Raw genomic sequence first — 19652 nt, forward strand, 5'->3', positions numbered from 1 at the left:
TTAATGCTGAGATAATACATCTCAGACAAAATACTGAAAGCGTAGTGTATGTATAGTTAAATGTTTGTGTTTACAGATTAATTACATTCGCGACATCCGACATCTGTTTTGTACTTAATCTATGTTGCGCCTTACGGACACCTATTGTTAGTGTTGCGCCGCCATTATGTCCTCGTTTCGTCGTAATATATGAGGAACAATCAAAATGTGACATTGCTGAAGTGTGTATGCAACATAGCGCTACTCGGTGCTGATGTATGAGCACCGACACGTAAGCAAAAGATTAATGTGGCATTCGTGTCTTTCCGACGTGCGAAATGCGGAAACGTAAACTGTGGCGAACTTATTTCCAAATGGGTCCAAACAGGACGACTCCGTTCTTATTCCTTTCTTGGTTGCCGAAGGACGAGCGGCTGTAGACATTTACCGGAGACTGCAGAATGTGTGTGGGACACCATCGGCGTGCAGTTAATGCGAAACGTCCGGGAAAACTGCAACAAGGGTTGCTGCTGCTTCTTGACCTTCCTCCCCACATCGCAAATGTTGTAACGCAGAAGTTGCGCCAAGTCAATGAGAGACATTCTAGCGGCCACGCTATGGTCCTGTTCTTTCCCCGTCCGATTATTACCTCCTCTGTCCCATAAAAAATGCTTTGAAGGGTCAGCTATGCCAGCTGGACGGATATGCGGCAGGCAGTTGCGGACTTCACCATACACCAGGATACAGTGTTTTAACAAACGGGTACCTTCGATTCAATGCGATGAGTGCCTCAATGCTCACGGTGATTTTGCCTGATTAGCGTACCCGTTCTGGACTGTACGGGCCTCGAACGGGAAGCTTTGATTGATGGAAACTGCTATTATATCCAGTAATTAAATTATCAAACAGTGCCTTTGCTTTGAATACCATCAAATAATGACTAAAGTAAATGAGAGATACTGAAATCCATCTATATTTTGAATATTCTACGTACATCTTAAAATTTTAAGATATCAGTTAATAAAACGAAAATTATGGCTTTTAGAGGAAAGAATCCAGTCACATCACAGATTGTGTCAGAAAAGAACATATTAAAACAAGTATCGAATTTTAAATATGTTGACAGTGACAAAATTTTATGTAATGGCAAATATACAGTGAAAAAAAAGCTAATTTCAAGCTGTATGAGGGATGAGTCGAATAGCTTTTAAAAATAAAGAAATAAACGAAAACAAAATTTATGAAGTAATGACTTTGATCATGTTCGTTTGTGGTAGCGAAGTCTGGATGCCGATTGAAAATCAATAGAGTGAATGAGATTTGTATGTACTGGTATGTACGATTGTGGATACCATACGAAATGAAGATATTAGGAAAGAATTAAAGATAGAATCAGTACACAATAAAACGTTAAATAATAGTTTGGGACCGAACACTTACAAAGAACGCAAAATGCCAGACTTCCCAAAGCAGAGTTGGATATGCCAAGGGGAGAAGAGATCGAATAGTGAATCCATGAAATGTAGTAGAGGAACAGGAAGAAGAAGGAGAAGAAGAAGAGGAGGAGGAGGAGGAGGAGGAGGAGAAGGAAGGTGCTGCAAGAAGTGCTGATACTACTCCAGCCAGACAAATTATAGTATGTGTAGTCATAAAGTTTTATCAGATCAAAAAGTTAAGTGAGGTAACTACTTTTTTGTTGTTGGGCGATATATGTCTCGCAGTCAAGGTATACACTGAGATCCCCACGCCACAGAACCAGCGTACATCGAAAGAGCAGACAAATAAATTGTCGATTGATAAAGTGCAATATCGTGGGGTAATTCGTTTTCTGCATTTGGACAACGCAGCTAAAATTCGTGATATGTTAGTGGAAGTGTGCAGCATCAATGCACCATCACATGACAGAGCTTAGGTTGCGCAGATGCTTCCAGTGTGGTCAAACACGTCTGACTGACGGACAACGAAGTGGTAGACTATCTCTCTGTGAAGAACCTGGAGTAGCAAGAGACGTGGTGGTTCGAACATCGGCGTGTCATAAACGAGGCGGCAGTGGAAAAATCTCTCATGGATCAGTTTTCATCCTGCACGACGTATGGGACGAGGCAAAGTTCAGCGCCCACAGGGTTCAGTACCTGCTCGCAAGCTTTTAATAAGCCCACCTGTCCGGGGCATCAGGGGGGATGTTGCAGCTGTCAGGGTAGTCTAGGTAACTTCTTTAACCTAATCACCATGGACGATTGTTGTATGTTTATCTACGACACCGAGACGAAGGAGCAAAGCGAGTTGGGACTGCGGTTTGTTGGGAGGAAAGTGGGGTTTATCTATAAAGGACATTAGTGCGAGCGATTCTTTAGTGTTGATGGTGTGTTTGAAATCTCCACCACTCCAAGTTATAGTAAAAATCGAAGCAATTCTGAGGCGGGCTGTTACCGGTAGATTCGAACATCATGTAAGTATACAGGAGACGCTTGAGAACTCAATTGGGAATCTTTCGAGGGAAGGCGACATGTCTGTCGAGGAACACTATTGAGAAAATTTAGAGAACCGACAGTTGAAGCTGACTGCAGAACGATTCTGCTGCCTCCAAAATACATTTCTATGAGGACCACAGAAATAAAAGGCTCTTACGGAGACACACAAACAGTCTTTGCTCCACCCCCCTCCCTCTGTTTGCGAGTGGAACAGGAAAGCAAGCGACTAGTGGTAGTACAGGACATCCTCTGGCGCCCGCATACCGTGGCTTGCGGCGTGCGTATTTGTATGTAGAAGGATGTCGGAAAATCAAACAGACAAAGACAGAGATTTTATTTTCTTTAAAAACAGGCGTCGGATCTCTCACTCAATTCATTAAGATATTTCCGGTCATTTTAACAGAGACGACGGCTACCCATTGGTGTACTCCTCACATCGTATTGGTGACTGTTGGACAAAGAGGTTGGCTGTCATCTAATGCGTTTTATTTGTATTTACATGATATAATTAAGATGTGAAGTTATAAACTTACCCCAACTTATATCGGACTAGAATCTTCTCTTTGTTGGTGAACGTGCCACATTACATGCGTCCTTAGAAAATCTATTAACCTGGGTCAGTAAGATTGCTTTGAGCTACTATTGAAAATCACACGCCTGTAATTGTATCCTTTCGACGACTGTCTTTAAAAATGGAACTCTGTGTTTCTTTCTAGTTACTTGTAAACCTTCGTTGCTTCGACAATCCATAAAATGCTTTAAAAAGTAGAGCAAGTCTTTCGAATATTTTTTCCCATGATTCTACGGCAATGCCGGAAGCGTGGCTCGCTTGTTATGACCAGAGGGACGAGAAGATGGGTGAGCGGGCAGTAGTGGCTAACCTGCTATGAGGAAAAGAATAGGAAAACGCTACATCTTTCCGAAGAGTAGCGTGTTTTTGTCGGTACAGGTATCATCAAACATTAAAGTGTAACAAGTAGAAGAATCAGAACGCTTTAGGTTTCTGTGGCCGACCAGCGCCGCGTGAAGTTTACAGACGAGCTTAGGTAGCCCGCGTGGCCCGGCACGGATGGGCGACGCCAACTGGAGCGTGTCCTCCGCGTCCTCCTGGAGACACCACAAGCTGCCGGCCTCCAGCACCGCTTTCCAGGACCTCTCGGCGGGCACCCGATACACTATGCGTGCTCACTCGGTCGCCAGAAGGCCATCGGCCTAAGCTGCACGACTCCTGAATGATACTACTGCGCCACACTGGCTGTCGCTTGATCGGCTATTACACAATCGAGTCACATTAATATGACCACCGCCTGTAAGTTTTATTCAGCGTCAACGGTAGTGGAGGGTCTATAAAACGTGTCGGGAGACGTGGAAACAGTGAAGTTATTGTCGTAATACGGAAACGAAGCGATTAATCTGCCGTGCTGAAGGGTACGATGATTGGGTCCCGGAACAAGGGTGGAATCATTTCCGAAACGGCGAAATTTGTAAACTGTTCGTTTGTCGCCATTGGTTAAAGTATACTGTGAATAGCAAAATGGATTTATCCAAAACATGTGCCGAGGCAACTGTGGTGGGCCACAGATGACAGGGGTGAACGATGTCTATGGAGACGTGTACGGGCGAATAGACGTGCAACTGTTGAGCAACTGACCGCTCAGATGATGAACCAAGCGGCTAACAAGAGTGTCTCCTTAACGACCGTTGAGGAAACGTTGCTGCGAACAGGCCTCCGCAGCTGCGACTGGTTCTTGCATCCTTGCTGACTGCTGTTCGTAGCGACGAAGGCTGTAATTTGCAAGCCAATAAACGTCCACTGAGTGGTGGCGGGTGATCTTATGCTGCATCAGACAGATGGCCGTTAGCGTGTTAGGCGTGAATCGTGTGGAAGCAAACACCATGCAACAATCGTCGAAAAGTCCCGGACCGGAGGAGAGGGCGTCATAGTCTGGTGAATATTTTTGTGATATTCCATGGGTGACCTCGTAGTTCTGAATGGCACAGTGGGTCAATACAAGTACGCATCTATCCTTAGGACTACGTCCACCTCTACATCGGGTTTGTTTACCTCGACACGGTGGCACCTACCAGCATGACAATGCAGCGTCCCACAGAGCTTGCAACGTGCGTGCGTGGTTCAAAGAGCACCAGGATGTGTTTACTGTACTCCCCTGGCCATCACATTCACCAAATTTAAATGCAATCGAGTATCTGTGGGGCTATCTCACCCGAGAAACCTAGCTAGCCACGACACTGGAGTCAACTTGGCTCCACATCGCTTTTGGTACCTTCCAGAACTTCATTGAATCTCCTCCTGCACGTCTCGCAGCAGTTCACCCTGCAAACGTTGGTTCTGACTTTTTTTTAATTTGTGGTAAGTTCCTATGGGACCAAACTGCTGAGGCCATCGGTCTCTAGGCTTACACACAACTTAATCTAACTTAAACCAACTTAGGACAACACACACACACGCACACGCACACGCACACTCACACGCACACGCACACACACACACACACACACAGGCACACACACACACACACACGCACACACACACACACACACACACACACATACATAACACACACATACATAACACACACACACACACACACACACACACACACACACACACACACACATGCCGGAGGGAAGACTCGAACCTCCGGCGGGGGAAGCCACGCGAACCGTGGCAAGGCGCCCTATACCGCGCGGCTATCCCGCTCGGTTGACAGCTGGAAATGAGCGTTTGGCGTCATTGGCCGGGACGCTCCTTACGGGGCAGGTTCGGCCGCCCTGGTGCAGGTCTTATCACATTCGACGCCACAATGGGCGACCTGCGCGTCGGATGGGGATGAAACGATGATGAGGACAACACCACACCCAGTCCCTGAGCGGATAAAATCCCCGATCCAGCTGGGAATCGAACCCGGGCGCCTTAGGATGGCAGTCCGTCACGCTGACCATTCGGCTGTCGGGGCGGACGTCACTTTCATTAATGTGACTGGACATTATTTCGGTTACACTTTTTTTTTGTCATCAGTCTACTGACTGGTTTGATGCGGCCCGCCACGAATTCCTTTCCTGTGCCAACCTCTTCATCTCAGAGTAGCACTTGCAACCTACGTCCTCAATTATTTGCTTGACGTATTCCAATCTCTGTCTTCCTCTACAGTTTTTCCCCTCTACAGCTCCCTCTAGTACCTCCTGGGTACGCCTTACAATTCAGTATCTGATTTCGGAATCTCTGTCTGACCATGATGTAATCTAATTGAAATCTTCCCGTATCTCCCGGCCTTTTCCAAGTATACCTCCTCCTCTTGTGATTCTTGAACAGGGTATTCGCTGTTGTTAGCTGAAACTTGTTACAGAACTCAATTAGTCTTTCTCCTCTTTCATTCCTTGTCTCCTTCCCCTACAAGTGCATTCCAGTCGCCCATGACTATTAGATTTTCGTCCCCCTTTACATACTGCATTACCCTTTCAATATCTTCATACACTTTCTCTATCTGTTCATCTTCAGCTTGCGACGTCGGCATGTATACCTGAACTATCGTTGTCGGTGTTGGTCTGCTGACGATTCTGATTAGAACAACCCGGTCACTGAACTGTTCACAGTAACACATCCTCTGCCCTACCTTCCTATTCATAACGAATCCTACACCTGTTATACCATTTTCTGCTGCTGTTGATATTACCCGATACTCTTCTGACCAGAAATCCTTGTCTTCCTTCCACTTCACTTCACTGACCCCTACTATATCTAGATTGAGCCTTTGCATTTCCCTTTTCAGATTTTCTAGTTTCCCTACCACGTTCAAGCTTCTGACATTCCACGCCCCGACTCGTAGAACGTTATCCTTTCGTAGATTATTCAATCTTTTTCTCATGGTAACCTCCCTCTTGGCAGTCCCCTCCCGGAGATCCGAATGGGGGACTATTCCGGAATCTTTTGCCAATAGAGAGATCATCATGACACTTCTTCAATTACAGGCCATATGTCCCGTGGATACACGTTACGTGTCTTTAATGCAGTGGTTTCCATTGCCTTCTGCATCCTCATGTCGTTGATCATTGCTGATTCTTCCGCCTTTAGGGGCAATTTCCCACCCCTAGGACAAGAGAGTGCCCTGAACCTCTATCCGCTCCTCCGCCCTCAAAGACGCTACCCCTAGGCCACGGGTCAATACAAGTACGCATCTATCCTTAGGACTACGTCCACCTCTACATCGGGTTTGTTTACCTCGACACGGTGGCACCTACCAGCATGACAATGCAGCGTCCCACAGAGCTTGCAACGTGCGTGCGTGGTTCAAAGAGCACCAGGATGTGTTTACTGTACTCCCCTGGCCATCACATTCACCAAATTTAAATGCAATCGAGTATCTGTGGGGCTATCTCACCCGAGAAACCTAGCTAGCCACGACACTGGAGTCAACTTGGCTCCACATCGCTTTTGGTACCTTCCAGAACTTCATTGAATCTCCTCCTGCACGTCTCGCAGCAGTTCACCCTGCAAACGTTGGTTCTGACTTTTTTTTAATTTGTGGTAAGTTCCTATGGGACCAAACTGCTGAGGCCATCGGTCTCTAGGCTTACACACAACTTAATCTAACTTAAACCAACTTAGGACAACACACACACACGCACACGCACACGCACACTCACACGCACACGCACACACACACACACACAGGCACACACACACACACACACGCACACACACACACACACACACACACATACATAACACACACATACATAACACACACACACACACACACACACACACACACACATGCCGGAGGGAAGACTCGAACCTCCGGCGGGGGAAGCCACGCGAACCGTGGCAAGGCGCCCTATACCGCGCGGCTATCCCGCTCGGTTGACAGCTGGAAATGAGCGTTTGGCGTCATTGGCCGGGACGCTCCTTACGGGGCAGGTTCGGCCGCCCTGGTGCAGGTCTTATCACATTCGACGCCACAATGGGCGACCTGCGCGTCGGATGGGGATGAAACGATGATGAGGACAACACCACACCCAGTCCCTGAGCGGATAAAATCCCCGATCCAGCTGGGAATCGAACCCGGGCGCCTTAGGATGGCAGTCCGTCACGCTGACCATTCGGCTGTCGGGGCGGACGTCACTTTCATTAATGTGACTGGACATTATTTCGGTTACACTTTTTTTTTGTCATCAGTCTACTGACTGGTTTGATGCGGCCCGCCACGAATTCCTTTCCTGTGCCAACCTCTTCATCTCAGAGTAGCACTTGCAACCTACGTCCTCAATTATTTGCTTGACGTATTCCAATCTCTGTCTTCCTCTACAGTTTTTCCCCTCTACAGCTCCCTCTAGTACCTCCTGGGTACGCCTTACAATTCAGTATCTGATTTCGGAATCTCTGTCTGACCATGATGTAATCTAATTGAAATCTTCCCGTATCTCCCGGCCTTTTCCAAGTATACCTCCTCCTCTTGTGATTCTTGAACAGGGTATTCGCTGTTGTTAGCTGAAACTTGTTACAGAACTCAATTAGTCTTTCTCCTCTTTCATTCCTTGTCTCCTTCCCCTACAAGTGCATTCCAGTCGCCCATGACTATTAGATTTTCGTCCCCCTTTACATACTGCATTACCCTTTCAATATCTTCATACACTTTCTCTATCTGTTCATCTTCAGCTTGCGACGTCGGCATGTATACCTGAACTATCGTTGTCGGTGTTGGTCTGCTGTCGATTCTGATTAGAACAACCCGGTCACTGAACTGTTCACAGTAACACATCCTCTGCCCTACCTTCCTATTCATAACGAATCCTACACCTGTTATACCATTTTCTGCTGCTGTTGATATTACCCGATACTCTTCTGACCAGAAATCCTTGTCTTCCTTCCACTTCACTTCACTGACCCCTACTATATCTAGATTGAGCCTTTGCATTTCCCTTTTCAGATTTTCTAGTTTCCCTACCACGTTCAAGCTTCTGACATTCCACGCCCCGACTCGTAGAACGTTATCCTTTCGTAGATTATTCAATCTTTTTCTCATGGTAACCTCCCTCTTGGCAGTCCCCTCCCGGAGATCCGAATGGGGGACTATTCCGGAATCTTTTGCCAATAGAGAGATCATCATGACACTTCTTCAATTACAGGCCATATGTCCCGTGGATACACGTTACGTGTCTTTAATGCAGTGGTTTCCATTGCCTTCTGCATCCTCATGTCGTTGATCATTGCTGATTCTTCCGCCTTTAGGGGCAATTTCCCACCCCTAGGACAAGAGAGTGCCCTGAACCTCTATCCGCTCCTCCGCCCTCAAAGACGCTACCCCTAGGCCACGGGTCAATACAAGTACGCATCTATCCTTAGGACTACGTCCACCTCTACATCGGGTTTGTTTACCTCGACACGGTGGCACCTACCAGCATGACAATGCAGCGTCCCACAGAGCTTGCAACGTGCGTGCGTGGTTCAAAGAGCACCAGGATGTGTTTACTGTACTCCCCTGGCCATCACATTCACCAAATTTAAATGCAATCGAGTATCTGTGGGGCTATCTCACCCGAGAAACCTAGCTAGCCACGACACTGGAGTCAACTTGGCTCCACATCGCTTTTGGTACCTTCCAGAACTTCATTGAATCTCCTCCTGCACGTCTCGCAGCAGTTCACCCTGCAAACGTTGGTTCTGACTTTTTTTTAATTTGTGGTAAGTTCCTATGGGACCAAACTGCTGAGGCCATCGGTCTCTAGGCTTACACACAACTTAATCTAACTTAAACCAACTTAGGACAACACACACACACGCACACGCACACGCACACTCACACGCACACGCACACACACACACACACACACAGGCACACACACACACACACACACGCACACACACACACACACACACACACACATACATAACACACACATACATAACACACACACACACACACACACACACACACACACACACATGCCGGAGGGAAGACTCGAACCTCCGGCGGGGGAAGCCACGCGAACCGTGGCAAGGCGCCCTATACCGCGCGGCTATCCCGCTCGGTTGACAGCTGGAAATGAGCGTTTGGCGTCATTGGCCGGGACGCTCCTTACGGGGCAAGTTCGGCCGCCCTGGTGCAGGTCTTATCACATTCGACGCCACAATGGGCGACCTGCGCGTCGGATGGGGATGAAACGATGATGAGGACAACACCACACCCAGTCCCTGAGCGGATAAAATCCCCGATCCAGCTGGGAATCGAACCCGGGCGCCTTAGGATGGCAGTCCGTCACGCTGACCATTCGGCTGTCGGGGCGGACGTCACTTTCATTAATGTGACTGGACATTATTTCGGTTACACTTTTTTTTTGTCATCAGTCTACTGACTGGTTTGATGCGGCCCGCCACGAATTCCTTTCCTGTGCCAACCTCTTCATCTCAGAGTAGCACTTGCAACCTACGTCCTCAATTATTTGCTTGACGTATTCCAATCTCTGTCTTCCTCTACAGTTTTTCCCCTCTACAGCTCCCTCTAGTACCTCCTGGGTACGCCTTACAATTCAGTATCTGATTTCGGAATCTCTGTCTGACCATGATGTAATCTAATTGAAATCTTCCCGTATCTCCCGGCCTTTTCCAAGTATACCTCCTCCTCTTGTGATTCTTGAACAGGGTATTCGCTGTTGTTAGCTGAAACTTGTTACAGAACTCAATTAGTCTTTCTCCTCTTTCATTCCTTGTCTCCTTCCCCTACAAGTGCATTCCAGTCGCCCATGACTATTAGATTTTCGTCCCCCTTTACATACTGCATTACCCTTTCAATATCTTCATACACTTTCTCTATCTGTTCATCTTCAGCTTGCGACGTCGGCATGTATACCTGAACTATCGTTGTCGGTGTTGGTCTGCTGTCGATTCTGATTAGAACAACCCGGTCACTGAACTGTTCACAGTAACACATCCTCTGCCCTACCTTCCTATTCATAACGAATCCTACACCTGTTATACCATTTTCTGCTGCTGTTGATATTACCCGATACTCTTCTGACCAGAAATCCTTGTCTTCCTTCCACTTCACTTCACTGACCCCTACTATATCTAGATTGAGCCTTTTCATTTCCCTTTTCAGATTTTCTAGTTTCCCTACCACGTTCAAGCTTCTGACATTCCACGCCCCGACTCGTAGAACGTTATCCTTTCGTAGATTATTCAATCTTTTTCTCATGGTAACCTCCCTCTTGGCAGTCCCCTCCCGGAGATCCGAATGGGGGACTATTCCGGAATCTTTTGCCAATAGAGAGATCATCATGACACTTCTTCAATTACAGGCCATATGTCCCGTGGATACACGTTACGTGTCTTTAATGCAGTGGTTTCCATTGCCTTCTGCATCCTCATGTCGTTGATCATTGCTGATTCTTCCGCCTTTAGGGGCAATTTCCCACCCCTAGGACAAGAGAGTGCCCTGAACCTCTATCCGCTCCTCCGCCCTCAAAGACGCTACCCCTAGGCCACGGGTCAATACAAGTACGCATCTATCCTTAGGACTACGTCCACCTCTACATCGGGTTTGTTTACCTCGACACGGTGGCACCTACCAGCATGACAATGCAGCGTCCCACAGAGCTTGCAACGTGCGTGCGTGGTTCAAAGAGCACCAGGATGTGTTTACTGTACTCCCCTGGCCATCACATTCACCAAATTTAAATGCAATCGAGTATCTGTGGGGCTATCTCACCCGAGAAACCTAGCTAGCCACGACACTGGAGTCAACTTGGCTCCACATCGCTTTTGGTACCTTCCAGAACTTCATTGAATCTCCTCCTGCACGTCTCGCAGCAGTTCACCCTGCAAACGTTGGTTCTGACTTTTTTTTAATTTGTGGTAAGTTCCTATGGGACCAAACTGCTGAGGCCATCGGTCTCTAGGCTCTAACTTAAACCAACTTAGGACAACACACACACACGCACACGCACACGCACACTCACACGCACACGCACACACACACACACACAGGCACACACACACACACACACGCACACACACACACACACACACACACACACACATACATAACACACACACACACACACACACACACACACACACACACACACACACACACACACACACACACATGCCGGAGGGAAGACTCGAACCTCCGGCGGGGGAAGCCACGCGAACCGTGGCAAGGCGCCCTATACCGCGCGGCTATCCCGCTCGGTTGACAGCTGGAAATGAGCGTTTGGCGTCATTGGCCGGGACGCTCCTTACGGGGCAGGTTCGGCCGCCCTGGTGCAGGTCTTATCACATTCGACGCCACAATGGGCGACCTGCGCGTCGGATGGGGATGAAACGATGATGAGGACAACACCACACCCAGTCCCTGAGCGGATAAAATCCCCGATCCAGCTGGGAATCGAACCCGGGCGCCTTAGGATGGCAGTCCGTCACGCTGACCATTCGGCTGTCGGGGCGGACGTCACTTTCATTAATGTGACTGGACATTATTTCGGTTACACTTTTTTTTTGTCATCAGTCTACTGACTGGTTTGATGCGGCCCGCCACGAATTCCTTTCCTGTGCCAACCTCTTCATCTCAGAGTAGCACTTGCAACCTACGTCCTCAATTATTTGCTTGACGTATTCCAATCTCTGTCTTCCTCTACAGTTTTTCCCCTCTACAGCTCCCTCTAGTACCTCCTGGGTACGCCTTACAATTCAGTATCTGATTTCGGAATCTCTGTCTGACCATGATGTAATCTAATTGAAATCTTCCCGTATCTCCCGGCCTTTTCCAAGTATACCTCCTCCTCTTGTGATTCTTGAACAGGGTATTCGCTGTTGTTAGCTGAAACTTGTTACAGAACTCAATTAGTCTTTCTCCTCTTTCATTCCTTGTCTCCTTCCCCTACAAGTGCATTCCAGTCGCCCATGACTATTAGATTTTCGTCCCCCTTTACATACTGCATTACCCTTTCAATATCTTCATACACTTTCTCTATCTGTTCATCTTCAGCTTGCGACGTCGGCATGTATACCTGAACTATCGTTGTCGGTGTTGGTCTGCTGTCGATTCTGATTAGAACAACCCGGTCACTGAACTGTTCACAGTAACACATCCTCTGCCCTACCTTCCTATTCATAACGAATCCTACACCTGTTATACCATTTTCTGCTGCTGTTGATATTACCCGATACTCTTCTGACCAGAAATCCTTGTCTTCCTTCCACTTCACTTCACTGACCCCTACTATATCTAGATTGAGCCTTTGCATTTCCCTTTTCAGATTTTCTAGTTTCCCTACCACGTTCAAGCTTCTGACATTCCACGCCCCGACTCGTAGAACGTTATCCTTTCGTAGATTATTCAATCTTTTTCTCATGGTAACCTCCCTCTTGGCAGTCCCCTCCCGGAGATCCGAATGGGGGACTATTCCGGAATCTTTTGCCAATAGAGAGATCATCATGACACTTCTTCAATTACAGGCCATATGTCCCGTGGATACACGTTACGTGTCTTTAATGCAGTGGTTTCCATTGCCTTCTGCATCCTCATGTCGTTGATCATTGCTGATTCTTCCGCCTTTAGGGGCAATTTCCCACCCCTAGGACAAGAGAGTGCCCTGAACCTCTATCCGCTCCTCCGCCCTCAAAGACGCTACTCCTAGGCCACGGGTCAATACAAGTACGCATCTATCCTTAGGACTACGTCCACCTCTACATCGGGTTTGTTTACCTCGACACGGTGGCACCTACCAGCATGACAATGCAGCGTCCCACAGAGCTTGCAACGTGCGTGCGTGGTTCAAAGAGCACCAGGATGTGTTTACTGTACTCCCCTGGCCATCACATTCACCAAATTTAAATGCAATCGAGTATTTGTGGGGCTATCTCACCCAAGAAACCTAGCTAGCCACGACACTGGAGTCAGTTTGGCTCCACATCGCTTTTGGTACCTTCCAGAACTTCATTGACTCTCCTCCTGCACGTCTCGCAGCAGTTCACCCTGCAAAAGTTGATTCTGGCTTTTTTTAAATTTGTGATAGGTTCCTATGGGACCAAACTGCTGAGGCCATCAGTCCCTAGGCTTACACACCGAAAAAAATGTGTGATGAATTTTGTAATAATGGTGCTACATTATAACGTGCGTTGTATTGCAAAACCGCTAAGTCACTTGGAGAAATCCGTTTTCAAACAACACTAACAATCTGACGTAATCTCCTCTACTTACTAAAAATCCAAAATTCATCTGTAGTAGCGTGTTTCCATCGTGTTCTCACAGTAAGAAAAGCTTCATCGTCATCCTTGGACTTGGCCATATCGTCAGTTTAACAATACGACCCATAGTAGAAACACACCACTGCTAACTTCTGCAACATTCAATAACATGATGCGGCCAGCATTTTGATACAAAATCAAAACACTGTATGTTATCGCACTTTTGCTTCCACTGAGATTGTGTTGTTCATGAGAGTCAGCTCCATTACCGCACGTTTTTCTCTTTTTTACAGGTTGGGGTACCAGGAGCTTGCTTCGTGCTTCCACAAAGGCATCATCATTTCTGCGGAAGGTCTCGCCAAAGCACAGGTAAGAACCGCCTGGAGCAAATAGATAAAATCAGGTAGCCCCGCTGTGACACCCAGAGCGACGATCGTAAATTCACTGTATCTAGCAGTTGCTGATAGAGGGCAGACTATTATTATTATTATTATTATTATTACCCTATTATGTTCTGGCAATGTATGTTCTGATATGCATCTCGACAAGCACATAAATAAAAGCAACTGCGTTTTTATAAACTAACTCTCTGACTAGGTTTTAAGGACGATTAGACGCTGACCGTCCGCCGTAGGTAAAGCGTCATTCATTTGAAGGTGGGAGGGAAGGGGAAGCGCCCTCAGCATACCGCTCTCCCAGACATTATCAGCTTTACAAACTTCGGAGTCGCTATTTCTTACCCAACTGGCCTCGGGAGGCTCAGTGCACTCATTGAAGTGTACTCCCGCCAAGTAAAAACACCTGGCAGTACCAGGAATCGAAACAGGAACCTCCGCATACAAATCAGAGACTCGCCAACTCATCTACAGTGGAGGTAAAACCTAAAAGAGTCACTTACGAGTCCATGCCCGTAAACCTTAGATTCTTTAATGAATCGAACTCCCGTGTATAAGAAACCTTCAAAAGTCTGATTATAAATGAGTTAACGTATTAAATATTTGACGTCAAGCAAGTAAGCGAGAAAAAATTTAGAATAGGTTTGAAATTATGCTTAAAGGTTTTTGAAAGTCGTTAATTGCTCTCATTATGAAACACTGGCTGCGTATAGTCTGGGTAATCTGCGCTCTATTACAAGCGATAGCTAGTTCTTCACGCATCTAAATGTATATGCCGATTTATCTCCTGAACTATGTGTTGTAGAATGATATCATTTTGCAGGTACATATTGTGGTATATGTGGATACTGTCTGCAGACTGCGTCTAGAATGGAATTCGAAGAAAAAGAAATAATAATTTGAAGTTTTACTGCGTGAACAGCGAAAACATTGTAAGCGACAAAATCTTTTTCTGTACACGTGTTTAACTCGTACACAGTTGTGAATACCATCGAGACTATTCGTGTTACACTCCTGGAAATGGAAAAAAGAACACATTGACACCGGTGTGTCAGACCCACCATACTTGCTCCGGACACTACGAGAGGGCTGTACAAGCAATGATCACACGCACGGCACAGCGGACACACCAGGAACCGCGGTGTTGGCCGTCGAATGGCGCTAGCTGCGCAGCATTTGTGCACCGCCGCCGTCAGTGTCAGCCAGTTTGCCGTGGCATACGGAGCTCCATGGCAGTCTTTAACACTGGTAGCATGCCGCGACAGCGTGGACGTGAACCGTATGTGCAGTTGACGGACTTTGAGCGAGGGCGTATAGTGGGCATGCGGGAGGCCGGGTGGACGTACCGCCGAATTGCTCAACACGTGGGGCGTGAGGTCTCCACAGTACATCGATGTTGTCGCCAGTGGTCGGCGGAAGGTGCACGTACCCGTCGACCTGGGACCGGACCGCAGCGACGCACGGATGCACGCCAAGACCGTAGGATCCTACGCAGTGCCGTAGGGGACCGCACCGCCACTTCCCAGCAAATTAGGGACACTGTTGCTCCTGGGGTATCGGCGAGGACCATTCGCAACCGTCTCCATGAAGCTGGGCTACGGTCCCGCACACCGTTAGGCCGTCTTCCGCTCACGCCCCAACATCGTGCAGCCCGCCTCCAGTGGTGTCGCGACAGGCGTGAATGGAGGGACGAATGGAGACGTGTCGTCTTCAGCGATGAGAGTCGCTTCTGCCTTGGTGCCAATGATGGTCGTATGCGTGTTTGGCGCCGTGCAGGTGAGCGCCACAATCAGGACTGCATACGACCGAGGCACACAGGGCCAACACCCGGCATCATGGTGTGGGGAGCGATCTCCTACACTGGCCGTACACCACTGGTGATCGTCGAGGGGACACTGAATAGTGCACGGTACATCCAAACCGTCATCGAACCCATCGTTCTACTATTCCTAGACCGGCAAGGGAACGTGCTGTTCCAACAGGACAATGCACGTCCGCATGTATCCCGTGCCACCCAACGTGCTCTAGAAGGTGTACGTCAACTACCCTGGCCAGCAAGATCTCCGGATCTGTCCCCCATTGAGCATGTTTGGGACTGGATGAAGTGTCGTCTCACGCGGTCTGCACGTCCAGCACGATCGCTGGTCCAACTGAGGCGCCAGGTGGAAATGGCATGGCAAGCCGTTCCACAGGACTACATCCAGCATCTCTACGATCGTCTCCATGGGAGAATAGCAGCCTGCATTGCTGCGAAAGGTGGATATACACTGTACTAGTGCCGACATTGTGCATGCTCTGTTGCCTGTGTCTGTGTGCCTGTGGTTCTGTCAGTGTGATCACGTGATGTATCTGACCCCAGGAATGTGTCAATAAAGTTTCCCCTTCCTGGGACAATGAATTCACGGTGTTCTTATTTCAATTTCTTGGAGTGTATATTCAACTTATTTATTAGTCGGATAAAGTAATAAATTTGCCTTTATTTAAAAACATAACGCTTTATACGATGTACAACGTGAAATCACAGCCCATGAAATATCTTCATATGATCAATTAGCACAGTATCCTTCCATAATCAGTATTTGAAAATGCTTAATTTCGCGGAACCCAATATTACACCGACGGAGACTATCCTGTAAAACTGTATTCTTTTGTCTAAATTCTTTTATTCCTTTTTCTATAATTTTTATTGTCGCCACAAACGCTTATTGTCACTTTTAAAGCTTTGTTTGTTTACATAATTAACACTTTTCTCGTTTCTTTATTAGTTGGTAATATATTTACCTGTTAAATCTCTTCTACTATTCAGTAATTTTTTCTCATTTTTAGACTCAATGCTGCGCCCTAAGTCAGCTCTGGAGAAAGGAACATATAGAGTTGGAACAGCACGAGGTTTCAATTTGCGTTTCGGAAGGAAATTAAACAGTTCACTTTACAGATTCCTTTCATTATACGAGTCAGCAAAATGAATTGAGCAACTGAAACCAGATCGGAACGTTTACAAGAATTTACCCATTTTGTCTCGTTTCATTGTTCTTAGAAGTTATAAGAAACTTAATTTCTAAGTTTTTCGTTGTCTGGAGTAGTCTGTACAACTCGCGGTCACACAGCAAACCGTAATTACTCCATTTAAAAAAAAAATCCTTTTTCTCAGAACCCTTCAACACAGGGATAACTTAATTGTCAATCGCAAATGATACTATTGTATACACTGAAGTCCCAACCCCAGAAAGTTCGCAGCATGTGGTCCAGTGGTTACTGTCACTGTCTCTACATGGTGAACATCAATAAAACCGACAAGCTGCAGGAACGGATTCCTGAAAGGGAATGGAGGAAAGAAGGTCCCATGAACATGTGTCCAGAAATGCATCGTCGCTACGGTAGATGGCGTTGATGAATGACTGTTCATCGGACCACGTGTCGCGTGTTGCTTGTATGTTTCAGGTGATAGGTATAATAGCGGTTGTCATGCAGGATACACATAATCGCACTTTGGCTGGCAACTTACCTGGAGCTTGTAGACGGGTTCGTGTCAGTATACCGTAGATCCCGTTCCTCCAAATCTGTTGAACGCAAAGTCCGCCGCCTCCCTGCCCGTTCGTCTGTCTGAATGGAGTCATGATCACAGAAACGCCCGAACAGGACTTGAAATGTTGTGTGATGTGGTTGGTGTCTGCGAGGGTATACTTGTTTTGTACAGCCGTGCTGTCTCTCGGCTGGTTAGATCTGTTTGGCCGTACACAAACCATCTCGGCTTGTTCCCGGCATGAACATCATTCTGGTGCTTACAGTACGCTGCGTCAGTCACACTGCCTGCAACACACAAGGAACACACAACAGTGTCAGAGGAACTGACATTGGTCAGCGCCATCTTTTTTTTGTCATCAGTCTACTGACTGGTTTGATGCGGCCCACCACGAATTCCTTTCCTGTGCTAACCTCTTCATCTCAGAGTAGCACTTGCAACCTACGTCCTCAATTATTTGCTTGACGTATTCCAATCTCTGTCTTCCTCTACAGTTTTTGCCCTCTACAGCTCCCTCTAGTACCATGGAAGTCATTCCTTCATGTCTTAGCAGATGTCCTATCATCCTGTCCCTTCTCCTTATCAGTGTTTTCCACATATTCCTTTCCTCTCCGATTCTGCGTAGAACCTCCTCATTCCTTACCTTATCAGTCCACCTAATTTTCAACATTCGTCTATAGCACCACATCTCAAATGCTTCGATTCTCTTCTGTTCCGGTTTCCCCACAGTCCATGTTTCACTACAATACAATGCTGTACTCCAGGCGTACATCCTCAGAAATTTCTTCCTCAAATTAAGGCCGATATTTGATATTAGTAGACTTCTCTTGGCCAGAAATGCCTTTTTTGCCATAGCGAGTCTGCTTTTGATGTCCTCCTTGCTCCGTCCGTCATTGGTTATTTTACTGCCTAGGTAGCAGAATTCCTTAACTTCATTGACTTCGTGACCATCAATCCTGATGTTAAGTTTCTCGCTGTTCTCATTTCTACTACTTCTCATTACCTTCGTCTTTCTCCGATTTACTCTCAAACCACACTGTGTACTCATTAGACTGTTAATTCCGTTCAGCAGATCATTTAATTCTTCTTCACTTTCACTCAGGATAGCAATGTCATCAGCGAATCGCATCATTGATATCCTTTCACCTTGTATTTTAATTCCATTCCTGAACCTTTCTTTTATTTCCATCATTGCTTCCTCGATGTTACAGATTGACGAGTAGGGGCGAAAGGCTACAGCCTTGTCTTACACCCTTCTTAATACGAGCACTTCGTTCTTGATCGTCCACTCTTATTATTCCCTCTTGGTTGTTGTACATATTGTATATGACCCGTCTCTCCCTATAGCTTACCCCTACTTTTTTCAGAATCTCGAACAGCTTGCACCATTTTATATTGTCGAACGCTTTTTCCAGGTCGACAAATCCTATGAAAGTGTCTTGATTTTTCTTTAGCCTTGCTTCCATTATTAGCCGTAACGTCAGAATTGCCTCTCTCGTCCCTTTACTTTTCCTAAAGCCAAACTGATCGTCACCTGGTGCATTCTCAATTTTCTTTTCCATTCTTCTGTATATTATTCTTGTAAGCAGCATCGATGCATGAGCTGTTAAGCTGATTGTGCGATAATTCTCGCACTTGTCAGCTCTTGCCGTCTTCGGAATTGTGTGGATGATGCTTTTCCGAAAGTCAGATGGTATGTCACCAGACTCATATTCTACACACCAACGTGAATAGTCGTTTTGTTGCCACTTCTCCCAATGATTTTCGAAATTCTGATGGAATGTTATCTATCCCTTCTGCCTTATTTGACCGTAAGTCCTCCAAAGCTCTTTTAAATTCCGATTCTAATACTGGATCCCCTATCTCTTCTAAATCGTCTCCTGTTTCTTCTTCTATCACATCAGACAAATCTTCACCCTCATAGAGGCTTTCAATGTATTCTTTCCACCTATCTGCTCTCTCCTCTGCATTTAACAGTGGAATTTCCGCTGCACTCTTCATGTTACCACCGTTGCTTTTAATGACACCAAAGGTTATTTTGACTTTCCTATATGCTGAGTCTGTCCTTCCGACAA

The 19652-nt window shown here is 46.7% G+C and overlaps 1 protein-coding gene across 1 annotated transcript in view; it reads left to right on the forward strand.

The window, feature by feature from the left end:
• The window catches only part of LOC124805329 (ras association domain-containing protein 10-like), a 1110196-nt gene that overhangs the window by 685341 nt on the left and 405203 nt on the right, over positions 1 to 19652 (forward strand). The window contains exon 4 of the mRNA XM_047265850.1: positions 13953 to 14028. The gene's annotated coding sequence lies outside the window, so the exon portion shown is untranslated. The remainder of the gene's footprint in view (positions 1 to 13952; positions 14029 to 19652) is intronic.

This window comes from Schistocerca piceifrons, chromosome 7 (assembly GCF_021461385.2).
Source record: "Schistocerca piceifrons isolate TAMUIC-IGC-003096 chromosome 7, iqSchPice1.1, whole genome shotgun sequence".
Lineage (NCBI taxonomy): Eukaryota > Metazoa > Arthropoda > Insecta > Orthoptera > Acrididae > Schistocerca > Schistocerca piceifrons.